The sequence below is a fragment of the Choloepus didactylus genome, chromosome 2, assembly GCF_015220235.1.
Source record: "Choloepus didactylus isolate mChoDid1 chromosome 2, mChoDid1.pri, whole genome shotgun sequence".
In the NCBI taxonomy this organism is placed as follows: domain Eukaryota; kingdom Metazoa; phylum Chordata; class Mammalia; order Pilosa; family Megalonychidae; genus Choloepus; species Choloepus didactylus.
In genome coordinates, this window is record NC_051308.1 from 49,765,140 (window position 1) to 49,778,563 (window position 13,424).

The window sequence follows — 13,424 nt, forward strand, 5'->3', positions numbered from 1 at the left end:
CACTCTTGGACCATGCAGTAGGCACCAAACTTACCTTCTCACCTTGTGTCTGTCCTCACTACAGTGCTCCTGTCTTATTGCCACTAGACTGACCTTTCTGAAAACTAATCAGATCCTGTCACTCCCCTCTGTAAAGGATTTTTGCCCCCACCATGACTACAGTCTAATGTCCACATACTTTAGCATGGCTTTATGTGTTTTTTCACATCTGGCCCAAACTTAACCCTTGTGCCCCAGTGTCAACCACTCATCCCCATGCCTACCCCTGCCACGAGTGCCACATTTGGCCATGCTGATTTCCACACTGTTCTGTAAGCATGCCACACCTTTTCAGAGCACTGTGTCTCCCTATATGCTACTTCCTTGGCCTACAATTATTTTTATTTCTTCTATCTATTAATGTTTAAGACTCTGCTGAAATGTTTATTTGTTCATTCACCATTCATCAAATCTGGTATAATGCCAACTGAACTAGATTAGAGCTGTAAAAATGAATATGCCTCAGTTCCCTATCTCCAGGAACTTAAAGTCTAATAGAGAAAATCAACACATGAAAGAGAATTGCAATAAATTATGCTAAGTACAATGATGCTGATTTGTGCAAGGTATCGTGGGAGTGTAAAAGAAGAGGGTGGCTAAAGGGGGAGCCAGGGGTGAAAGTGTCGGGGGTGGGGGCGGTGATCCCTGAGCTGAGTCTTAAAGGATGAGTTTGCCAAGCAAAGAGAGGAGCAGGTTTTCCAATTGGAAGGGTAGTCTGAGGAAAGATATGGAGAAAGGAAATAGCCTTTCATCTTCCACATCCTTTGTTCAAGGTTCCAAACTCCCAACAATATGCTTCCACTGAATCCTTGAACTACATTACTTTGTGATTCCCTTCTCAGATACCTGTAAAGGAAGGGGCTCAGTAACTTTAGTGTCTAACCCAGTGCAGGCACCAATTAGGGAATTAATACATGTTTGAGGATAGCGAGGAGAAAGAGTTGGGATCTAGGGGACTCAGTTTTCCCATCATAAAATGCAAGGTAGCTGCTAGATAACTTTTATGGTTCTGTGAGCTGAAACCTGCTCATGTAAATTCTGTTGATGAAGGACAGTGGTGAAGAAGTGACCATTCACAATTCTTCTTTGTTTATCTGTGGGCTGGAAGCATGGAATGCTTGCTGATGGTACTTTTAGCCAAGTGGGTTCTCTTAATTTTTATTTATTCTTCCTTTCTATGAAAGCAAGTTGATTTTGATCAGTTTTCAGCATTGTTGATAATATGGGTTTAAAAAACAAGCAGTTTGCATTACTTGGAGGAGTTAATTATCCTGGAATAAATGTGGATCAAGTAAATTTGTCTTTACAAAAACAAGAATGACAACAAAAACAGCAACAACTTAGTGGTCTGATTGTTTTCATAGATGCAGAATGATTGACAGCTCTTGAGAAGAGAAGATTTGGGGCCATATCTTTGAAGGGCTGTGTTGGGGAGGAGTGTTGGGCATGGTGTGGACAAGCCACAAGGCGCTGAAGAAGAACCAAAGCTGTGGACAGAAGTATTTTGGCACAGTTAAAAGAAGACCTTTGAAAAGATCAGAACTTCCCAGAGAATGGAATAGGTTGCTTTGAGTGGTATCAGGTGTCTTGCCCTGAGGGCATTTTGGCATCCCTTAGATACATCCATGCTCAGAAACATTGTTCAGAGGACCTAAGCATTGGTTGGAGAGTCAAACTAGTTGACTTTCAAAGTTCTTTCCAACTCAAAGAGCCTATGAGTATGGTTTGGACACAAAGGAATTTCTGTGAGATTTTTCATGTAAGGAGGTAACCATTCTTTTTCTGGAAGAAGGAGGCTTGTCATTTAGGTATTGCCATTGTAGTCTCTCATTGTGTCCTTCTGAGAATTAATTCATAATTAAACAGGCATAGAAGATGAGAACATTACATGCATGAATTATTCTTGTAGCTATTTTTTTTTTCCTGGCAAAGTGAAGTGTATTCTTGTGGCTGTTTGTATCTTGGCAAAATCAAGTATGTGATTTGTAAAGATTCTTGAGAACATAGTGCCTTCGACATCTGTTTGGGGAGTTGTTTGATCTTTTAGACTTCCTCCATTGTGCAGCAAAAACTGAGTTGAAAGGCACCTAAGTGACCATTTAGTCCCTTCCCCATCTCTCCATCACCCTCATTTTATAAATCTGACATTTTAAAGAAAGGTCACATAGCTGGGCTATTAATGAAAGAATCAGGGAACCAGAAATGACTCTTGACTAGGTCTCTTCCTTGCTTCTCATGGCTTCACAACCTATTCAGGCCTCTGTATTCTAGGCCTCATTTCTTTATCCCTAAAACCAGGTGTTGAAGCACCACCCAGATATCTATTTTGGGGACCCAACTCAAGAGGGGACTTGTTGCTTCCTCCATTCCCTCCAGTGATGAAGGAGGCAGAACCTGGAGTTCAGTCTAGGATTTTGACCTTTGGCTTCTCTTGCCTGTGGGCTCTGAGCCAGACTGAACATCAGTCTGGATCCTGCCTCTGTCGCTTAATGTTTCTATAATTGTGGGAAAGTTATAGAAGCTTCCTAACGCTGTCATTTCTCATCTGTAAAATGAAGATGATAAAAATTTCTACCTTGTAGTATTGTTGTGAGGATTAAATATGATACTGCTTGCAAAACTCTTACACACAGAGACTAACTAGCACATAATAATTGCTCAATTAAATCATGGATAATTATTTTGTTCACATGAGTGAAACCCTGTACTTCATTATCTTGTGTATTTTAAAAATTTTTAATTGTAAAATAAAGATAAAATCATCTTAACCATTTTTAAGTGTACAATTTAGTATCTTGTGCCTTTTGAAAAATGAAAAGAAGGCAGGTTTCTCTGCCTTTGCTCATGCAGGGTGCCTGCTCTGCAAATTGTTCTGTGGGGTGGATGTTGCCCCAGGGTTCTTCTCAGCACCCCTTGCAGCAAAGGAGGGGCCAGCTGCTCTGGACAATTGAACATGGTGCTGGTCTGGATGTCCCGATTTAGCTCCTGCCAGTGGAGAGGTCAGCACTTGCTGGGGCCAGTTTCAATTATGGAGGGGGAAATTGGACTATTCTGTCCTCATAGGTCAGTCACCAGGAAGTCAGGGTTGGCAAAAGAAAGCACAGCACCCTTGTTTCTTCTGAGGGAGAGGTAGCCTGTGGTTATTCATGAAAAGAAGAGGGAGTGGAGCCTTCTTCATTCTAAATCCTTGACTCTCTAGGGTGCCAGGCTCTAAGAGCATTTTCCTCCAGGCCCTGCATCTTCTCTCTGCAGTCAGAGCCTTGGCAACCATTAATAGTAAAATTATTACCAACTCCATATATTTTGCAAGCTATGTCACAATGTCAGTATGTGTTATATGTCAGCTTAATAAATCCTCAGAACAACTTCATGATATTACAGTATTATCCCCAATTCTCAAGGAAGAAAACCAGGACCCTGTAGAGAAGCGAGTCACTTTTCCAAGGTAACCCATCTAGTAAGAGCAACTTCCCAAATCTGCGTGCGTGTCTGCTGCTAAGCAGCATAACAGCCAGTGGTAGGCCTTCATGGAGTTTGGCTCTCGGCTTTACCCATGTTGGCTTCTTGGGCTTCTGCTTTCTTCCAGCTATTGACTTTTCAAGGGTAGTACAGGTGGTCTCCTAAGTAGTTCCAGTGGCCTTCAGTATCTCCAGGACTCCCAGAAACTTGTACAGTAAAATCACAGTAGTATCTCCGTTTGTGAAATGTGAGGAGTTGCCCTGTCATGATGAGAGGAACAGTGGATGTTGCTGGGTATGCTGGGGAGGCACATCACACTTCACTTTAGTTAGGCAGCTGACTTCCCGGGCCAGGATATTAGTAGCTTACTAGAAAGAGCACCAGCTTTGGGACTTTTGGGACTTAGTTTTGAATTCTGGTTTGACTGCTGACTAGCTGTGTGTTCTTGGGCAAGTTACTGAATTATTCTAAGCCTTGGTTTCCTCCTCTGTAAAAAGGGGGCTAACAAAAGTCCCTCCTAATTAGGTTTATTGAGAAGATTACACAGATTAAAAAAATAAATAAAAAAAAATCTGACATGGTACCTAGAGAAAACACCCAATAAATATTCATTCTCATCTCCTCTTCCTTCTCCTCTCTGCCTCCAGTCCTTGGAGGTTCAGAGTTCAAGCTTTGTTCCCCTTGGTTTATAACCACACCCTTTCTTTAGTCAGTTTTTCCACTGGGCTCTACTTTCCTTTCAATCTGGGATGCAGTTTCAATTCCCAGGTGCTAGGGGATTGTGTCCTGCTCATCACTGGGACAGTAGAAGAAATGTGCCACAATTAAATGATGTATTACAGACAAGCAATTAGGTAATTAACAGCAGTTGGTGTGTGGGATAATTGGCATGTAGGTAATTGGTAGGGTGGTTCTCATTCTCTGTGTGTAGAGCTTTATTTTTAAAGTAAATATTGTGTATTTGAGTAATTTTTGCACAGTGTTTGCTTATATTAATGTGTTACAGAATGAATTTTTCTTAGCTTGTTAAGGCCCCAACCTAGTGAGTTGGGAAGGAAACTGGGATGATAGTTACTGGTGCTTTCAAAGCAGGGGCCTCATAATGCCTCTTTTCCGAAATCGAGGTTGCCATGGTGAAATATATTGAATACTATATGTACATGTGTAGCCCACTTTAACCAAAGGGCATTCTATTCTGGAGAGGCAAAGATCAAAGCCTGGGAGGCTTGGAACAAGCTCTGCTCACAAGTGGCATTGGAGAGCCTTTGAATTTTCTCCCTGAAAATTCTTGTGGAAGGTTGGTAAGATGTAAAGAAAGAATGTAAAGATAGGGGCCTAGAAATGTCATCCACATTCCCATTTAAACATCACAGTCTAATTTTTTAAAATGATACCTACATAGCCCATATTTTCCTTGTCATCCCTCCATAGTGAGGGCTCCTGTGAACTAAAATCATCTATTTGACTGTCAAGCCATGAAGATAATAAAATCAGGATGTTGGAATTAGAGGTGGGAGAAGGGGACAGATGATGTGAGTGACATGACCATCGTTCTTACAGAACAACAAAATATAAATGAAAGTCAAGTCTGTTTTTCCTCAAGAGGATCAGTGAGTGATGTTAGAGAACTATGTGGCCTTCCATGGATCCTCATGGGCCCTCCCTAGCACCCCTAGAAATGTATAGCAGAACCGCATCATGATGCCGGGGGTGAGAGGGAACAAAAGTGCTCCACACTTCATTATGTCTGAATCAGTTCAAACTGCAGTTGATCAGACTATATCTGGCCATTTCCAAGGAACCAATAAAGTTCTAAAAAAAATGTGGGCTTTCAAGCTAGAGCTTCACATTCAGGCTCTGTCACTTATGAGCTGGGGGCATTAAACAAGCTATTCAAATATTCCTTTTCTGTAGATTCAAACTGACTACCCCATAGGGTAATTGTGGGAAAGGATAAAGCATCCGGCACAGCACCTTCCATGTAGTAGGTGCGTTAACTATTAAGGGTCAGTTCCCCTTCCATTAGCCATAGGAATGAGTGCAGCAGAGCCAAAAAGAGAACAGGAGTTACATTGTTTGACTCAAAGAATAATCATATGGAGACATTAGAGATCAGTGGTTAAAAATGTAGACTCTCCAATTATAAAATGGGTAAAAGATATGAAAAGACAGTTCTCTGAAGAGAAAATACAAAATGGCCAAAAAACATATGAAAACATGTTGAGCTTCCCTAGCTATTAGAGAGATGCAAATTAAGACCACAATGAGATACCATCTCACACCAATTAGAATGGCTGCCATTAAACAAACAGGAAACTACAAATGCTGGAGGGGATGTGGAGAAATTGGAGCTCTTATCCATTGTTGGTGGGACTGTATAATGGTTCAGCCACTCTGGAAGTCAGTCTGGCAGTTCCTTAGAAAACTAGATATACAGTTACCCTTCGATCCAGCGATTGCACTTCTTGGTATATACCTGGAAGATCTGAAAGCAGTGACGCTAACAGATATCTGTACTCCAGTGTTCATAGCAGCATTATTCACAATTGCCAAGAGGTGGAAACAACCCAATTGTCCTTCAACAGATGAGTGGATAGGTAAAATGTGGTATACACACACGATGGAATACCACACAGCAGTAAGAAGGAAGGATGTCGTGAAACATATGACAACGTGGATGAACCTTGAAGACATAATGCTGAGTGAAATAAGCCAGGCACAAAAAGAGAAATATTTTATGCTACCACTAATGTGAACATTGAAAAAATGTAAAACAAATGGTTTATAATGTAGAATGTAGGGGAACTAGTGATAGAGAGCAATTAAGGAAGGGGGAATGATAACCCAATAAGAACAGATAAGCTATCATGGGTAAATTTAACATTCTGGGAATGCCCAGGAATGGCTATGGTCTGTTAATTTCTGATGGGTATGGTAGGAACAAGTTCACAGAAATGTTGCTATATTAGGTTATTTTCTTGGGGTAGAGTAGGAACATGTTGGAAGTAAAGTAGTTATTTTAGGTTAGTTGTCTTTTTCTTACTCCCTTGTTATGGTTTGTTTGAATTTTTTTTTATTGTATGTTTTGTTTTAATTTTTTTTTTTTTAACATAGTTGATTTTTAAAAAAAGAGTTAATTAAAAAAAGACAATGAAAAAAATATGCAGAGCCCCCTTGAGGAGCGGTGGAGAATGCAAGGGGTATTGGGCTTTCCCACCTAGATGGTTGCTAATGTGCTTACAGACATGGGGGACTAGTGGTTTGATGGGTTGAGCCCTCTACCATAGGACTTGCCCTTGAGAAACACTGTTGCTGCAAAGGAGAGGCTAGGCCTCCCTATAATTGTGCCTAAGGGCCTCCTCCCGAATGCCTCTTTGTTGCTCAGATGTGGCCCTCTCTCTCTAACTAAGCCAACTTGGCAGGTGAAATCACTGCCCTCCCCCTATGTGGGATTTGACAGCCAGGGGAGTGAATCTCCCTGGCAATGTGGGATATGACTCCCAGGGAGGAATCTAGACCTGGCATCGTGGAATGGAAAACATCTTCTTGACCAAAAGGGGGATGTGAAAGGAAATGAAATAAGCTTCAGTGACAGAGAGATTCCAAAAGGAGCCGAGAGGTCACTCTGGTGGGCACTCTTACGCACAATATAGACAACCCTTTTTAGGTTCTAGTGAATTGGAGTAGCTAGCAGTAAATACCTGAAACTATCAAACTGCAACCCAGAACCCATGAATCTTGAAGACGATTGTATAAAAATGTAGCTTATGAGGGGTGACAATGTGATTGGGAAAGCCATATGGACCACACTCCCCTTTGTCTAGTTTATGGATGGAAGAGTAGAAGAATGGGGGAAACAAACAAAAAAAGGCATTCAGTGTTCTTTTTTACTTTAATTGCTCTTTTTCACTTTAATTTTTATTGTTATTTTTGTGTGTGTGGTAATGAAGGTGTCAGGGATTGATTTTGGTGATGAATGCACAACTATGTGGTGGTACTGTGAACAATTGAATGTACACTTTGTTTTGTATGACTGCATGGTATGTGAATATATCTCAATAAAATGAATAAAAAAAATGTGGACTCTCGAGTCAGAGTACTTAGATTCAAATCCTGGCTCTATTTTCTGACCTTGAGCCATTTACCTTGCCTCTCTGGGCCCCCCAATTTATTCAGTTATAAAATAGTACTCAGAAGAGTGCCTCAAACATAGCAAATTCCCAAGGGAATGGTTTTCCATCATTTTTGTTGCTGATGACTAGGATAACAACTTTCATCATTGTCATCATCAAATTTATTACTTAGTTTTTCTGGGAACTCAGAGACCCCATCAAATACAAAGGGTTTTAAAAGGAGTATAGGGGCTCAATACCCAGAACTCTCCCAAACATATGATTCTGAGATCCATGCCTGGGCCGTACAAGGAGCACCAGAGAACCAGGGTGGTTTATCAGTGAGGCTTGGTAAAGAATGGTACTTTTGGACTGACCCACTCCAGGGCTGATTTCCTCCTTCCAGAGAATGGATGGAGAGAATTCAGATGTGGAGAAGAGGCTGGGAGGGGAGTTTTAGTTTATCTTAATTTTTATTAAGTTACTTGAGGTACTGCTACATATGGTATTTACCACAAATTAGAAAAGATCTGACCTAGTTTAGAGGATTGTGAGGCCAGTGCACTCCTTGGGAGGATATTGTAACTTAGTAATATTTTCTTAGAAGTGTCTGGTTGAGTCATAATAAATAGGATGGTGCTCATGAGTCCCAGATCATGGATTCATCTCCTACATGGGCAGGTTAGTTTGTTGTTATTTCATAGATGAGGCCTGTATACCCCACATCCAGTCCTTCACCTCACAGATCACAGACCATTTGATCTGGAAGAGACATCAAAGAGTCCTTTGATTACTAAAGATATTCTGTAGAACACTAGCTCTGATGAGTATTAATAGGTATATTACAATAGATAATAGAATATTGTAGGTAATTCCACAAAAAATGTCTAAGGGCCAAATACATTTGAGAAATGTTGGGCAAAGCAAAAGTTTAGCAGGTTCACAGTGCAGGACGTCTCAGAACTCTTAATATGCTCATTCTCATTATAAATCTCCAGGTGGTGGTAGATGGTAAGAGGGAGATAGGATATGCAGCTTTTCTAAAAGTTGGAACACCAGGTCTGATGAATGATAATAGGTGTTATTAAAAAATAATAATAAAGTTCTCCTTGGGTGAATAAGTTGGAGAAATGTTGAGAAAAACAAACATTAAATCAGTTTCATAGTGCAGGGCTTTTCAGAGCCTTTAATACCTTAATGCATGGGAATGTGTATGTGAGGGATTTATGATATGCAACATTCCCTTTATTATTATTAACATTCCCTTTTTAAAGAAACAATTTTGGGGACATGTGAGAAGAGACAGAGACCCTGGGAAGCAAACCAAATTGCCCATAGTTACATGACTAGTTAGTAGCAGAGTTGGGGTCACAATCCATGTGTCCTGACTTCTCTAGCCCTGTGCTCTTTCCACAATACCATTTGTTTTCCTTTGTATACTGATTCTACAAGAGCAGCTGGATGAGCTTGGATAGCTAGTGCAAGTAGTTTTTTTGTACTTTTAAAAAAGTCATTAAACAGATTTTTATTGAGCATCTTTTATGTGGCTTTGTTTTGTTGAATGAGAGAAACACAGGGCAAAAAGTTGTGGAAATGCTTTTGGAGGATGCTGCCACGAAAACTTGCATGGTTCTCCATCAGTCAGTTTGGGGAGAGAAAACATCCAGTTCAGAGTGTGTGCCAAATAATTGGAGCAGGGGTAGTGGAGAGAGAAGTCATGTCAAGTATTGTCTAGCAGTATCCCATCCAGAGGGATGTGAAACTCTCAGCTGAAAGTTTTGGAGGAAGTGAAATGTCTGAAAACAGCATGATGTCGTAGAAAATCATGTGTGGAACTTACTTCCTATGTTCTAACTGATGACAAGAGCAAGTTAACTTCTGAGAATCTCATGTTGCTCTCTGTAAAATGGGGCCAATATACCAGTCTCAAAGAACTGTGTGATGGTAGGGAGAAGATATATTTAAAGTGCCTGGCATGATGCCAGGAACATGATAGTTGCTCATAATATGATAATCCCCTTCCCCCATATCATTTGTCTTCATTAGAATATTAGAGAGTTAATCCTCACTATAACATAGTAAGTAGAGAGTAAAACTGCCGAGACTATATATTCAGAGAGTGAAAGTCATGAGACTGTATTCAGTAGATGGCAAATACCCTGTCCTCAGTAATGTCCCAGAGATTACTGGCAAAGTGTCCCTGTTCTCTGAACACTTCCCTGAACTCAGCTTTCATACCTCAAGTACCCAGTGATCCATTTACTGTCTAGTGAGCAGCCAGCCTTATGTTTCCAATGAGCATTTTATCTTCCTTTTGGCAGCACATATGCTAATATTAGAAAGCTACTGAAGGATGTTTTCTTACTGTCTTCCAAGTCCCTTGAGAGTTCCTCTCTGGTTTGTTTATTGGTCCAGTCTTAATTTCATGTATCTACCTTATCTGCCATTTTTTTCTGCCTTTTTGTTCTACAATTTGCTCTTTGGTTTTGAGCGTGTCCTTATAAATTTTGCCAGTCATGGAGGCTTTTGTTTTAGCATCTTGTTGTTAGCAAGTGGAGAGTCAGGACTTGAACTCAGCTGCTTTTCCTAACTCTCATAATAATACATACCTTCTATCATGTAAGATTAATGGAAGGGAGCTTGAAACTCCCACAAAATCTATCTAGGACCCAATGTCCATGCAGGTCATATCTGGTATAAGGTGTATCAAGGCTTACTCTATTTTGGTGCTTCTCACTGCAAACTTTGTTGATTGGAGTTTGCTTGTTTCTGTGGCACTTAATGGTCTTGTCCTACCTGTACTTACCTTAGACTTCTGTAGTGAAATTCAGAATCCATAATGAGGCTTTGACTCTATACATCTTCTGTTAGTCTAGGCGAGGTGCACTTCTCATTCGATTCAATAAGTACCAGTTACCTCCACTTTTTAGCTCTCATTGCTTTCAGTGATCGGTTCTCTGCGTGTCTTTCCTGTCATCAATATATAAACTCCGTAAACCTGGGCCATGTCTGCTTCATTTACCTCTGTATCCTGATTATCTTTCTTAGAGCTTAAACAGTTAGCATTTAATAATTCAATAAATGAATGAATGAACCAACTAACCAGCCTACATACAAATCTGCCAGCCAATATTGGACACGTACCTCCCTCTTGGTATTGCTATGTGTTTTTAAAATCTTGACCAAAAGATGGTACCTGTAGAGATTACTTTCCTTCCTTCTCTCTCTGAAGCTTTGTCCATTTGTTCCATACCATCGTTTTCCCTTTCCCTCTCCCTCAGGCTCTGGGTTTAGAGGTCAGGTATGTCTGGCCTCTCAGCCTCTGCATGTACCACTGACAACAGTAAATTAAGAATGTAAAATAAGCAAATAAGAAAATAAGAATAACTACCCCCATTTATCAAGTGACTACTCTGTGCCAAGTGTGTGCTAAAGCCCACATTATCATTGTGTTTATAGATGCTAAGGAAACAGAGGCCCAATGAGGTTAAATAATTTGCCCCAGATCCAGTAAGCTAGTAGAGCCAGAATTTGAACCCAAGACTGGTGATCACCAAGACCCATAATTTTGTTTTTATATCACACCTCCTCTAAATGGTAATCCCACTTCACTGATCCTGGGAGAGTGGCCCTGCTCTTGGGTCCCTCAGAAGCCTCTGGAGGAGGCTGTCAGCCAGATGATGACTTTGGAGGCTACAGCCTGCCCTGTCTCTCTCCTGTGTAATTCTATTAATGCAGCAGGCCCTTGGCAGCCGCCTAAGGGAGTCGGGACCTCATGGAGGCATTGCAGAGCTTGATGGCTGATAGCATTTTAGTGTTTGCTGTTTGTTTAGAGATGGAGAGAGGGGATAGGGATGAGCCACTTAATTTAACAGTGAAACAAAATGGGACAGAGTGATCCTCCTGACAAGCTTCTGTTTGGCATGTGGTTAAGCTCTGGTGCTGTGAAGTTAGCATAAAAGCCTTGTGATGGTCTCTGGTGGGAATATTCAGAGCTACAATTTGTTTCTGTCCATGATGAGAAGCCAGAGAAATGATCTTCAGCTCTCAGTTGAGTGGCCAGCCTGACTGGAAATTTGCAGCTGGGCAGAACTCTGAAGAGTCAGGCAGTGACCAGAACATGGCCAGGGCTTAGAAGAGGCCTTGAAGTCAGAGTGGGAATATGATAACTGTGAGTCTGTGGCCTTTTCTAGCCCCAGGATTAGTAAGGAAAGGCTTTGAGGGGGTGACTTTTTAGCTGGATCTTGGTGTAGGGGAATTTACCTGACAGAAATTCAGTCCCTTAGTTGGGGGGCCTCATAGAAAGCACCCTTATGTCTCATGGTAGGCAGGGCACAGAGCCAGTTGATTAAATGGCTGCTACGTAATCGGAAAGGTGTCTTTGCATGGATAAGCTGACAGGGGAATAGTGAAATTGAATTGCCAATCAGTAAGAACCTGGGAAGAGAAAGCCTGCTGAGCAAAACCACTGGATAATTGTCCCCATCTTCCAAATTGGTTCATACCTCCTTCCCCATCTGCTTCTACCTAAGAGCAGGTTGCATGAAGGCTCCAAAAGAGAATTTGTCTCAGACTTACAAGGTAGAGCAGTCTTCAGGGTTCACTTTTTCTGGAATTGTCTAGCGACCCCAAGGAAAAGTGGATTCATGTGGATTAGAAGGTTATTTCCCAGGGGGCCAGCAGTGAGTTTGACATCTCTTCCATGCTCATTCCTGCCCTACCTGGCAATGTTATAGGGATCCAGCAGCTCAAACCTTCTCCTTCCCAGGCTTTTACACCCACCTGGCTGTACCTGAGCTGCCCATAGCAAGAGCTGGCATATTTTCTATGGGAGATTTAATTTTTTAAAAACTCCTTGCTACAGGCAGTATGCTGAAGATTGTGCCTCATCCGTTGGGGATCAATTTGCAGGCAGCTCTTGCATTCAGCTGTATTTCCAAGGACACTTCTTGCAAATACTTAAACCAGGCATGAAAATAACTTTTGGTTCACAGAGTGTGACTTTTTAAGAGGACACTTCTTCATGCTATAGCATCCAAAAAACCCTGCACCCCTCCAGCTGGAGTGCACCATACATTTGGCACCTCCTATTGGTATGGTATGATATTGCATCCCAAATCTATGAACATATGGATGAATAGAGAAGTGAAGTTGAGTTCCAATGACTGTAAGTGGGGAGAGGGCTTCCCCAACATGGGATAAATCCTATAAAAGTGGCTGAGAGTGGAAGAATAACATGTAAAAAGAAGAAAATGACTACAGAGTTAGGAAATGACATCAGAATACTGAAAATCCTGACAAAGAAAAGTGCACCACCGAGGCTCTGTCACTTAGCAGCACACCATGCAGTAGACTGGCAATCTGTCCTTCCCTGAAGTCCCTAACTCAAGCCATTGTAGGAATATTGCCATAGGGATTTAGATTAATTTGATTTCATGAAAGAGATTATGAAATCAGTATATAAGGCTTAGAAAGTGTAAACTGTGCTGCTTTTTCTCTGTTATCTTCTCTACTTAGTTTTCATTTGGTTCTGGGAAGGACTCAGAAAATTTTCTGTGAGTAGAGGGCACATTCTCTAGTTCTGGGAAAATGAAGATTTGGGAAGGAATTGGGCTAAGGGAATGAAAGGGGCACTAAGAAATAAAGGCAAAGGACACCAGCAACAAGAGTTTCAGGAGGGTGAGTGGATTTTGCAGATAACTGTTTGTTGAAGAGAGGAACCTGATGCCTGATCTCTACAGCTGAAATTCTTGCCTGGGGAGGCAGATGCCTTTCCTAACCCCAAACTGTGAGCTGGGCTGGAAGAAAAACCCA

At 41.3% G+C, this 13,424-nt stretch overlaps 1 protein-coding gene across 3 annotated transcripts in view; it reads left to right on the forward strand.

Annotated features, from left to right (window-relative positions):
• Nucleotides 1-13,424, forward strand: part of KCNH1 (potassium voltage-gated channel subfamily H member 1) — a 405,567-nt gene that overhangs the window by 312,199 nt on the left and 79,944 nt on the right. The gene's annotated exons all lie outside the window — the stretch shown is intronic.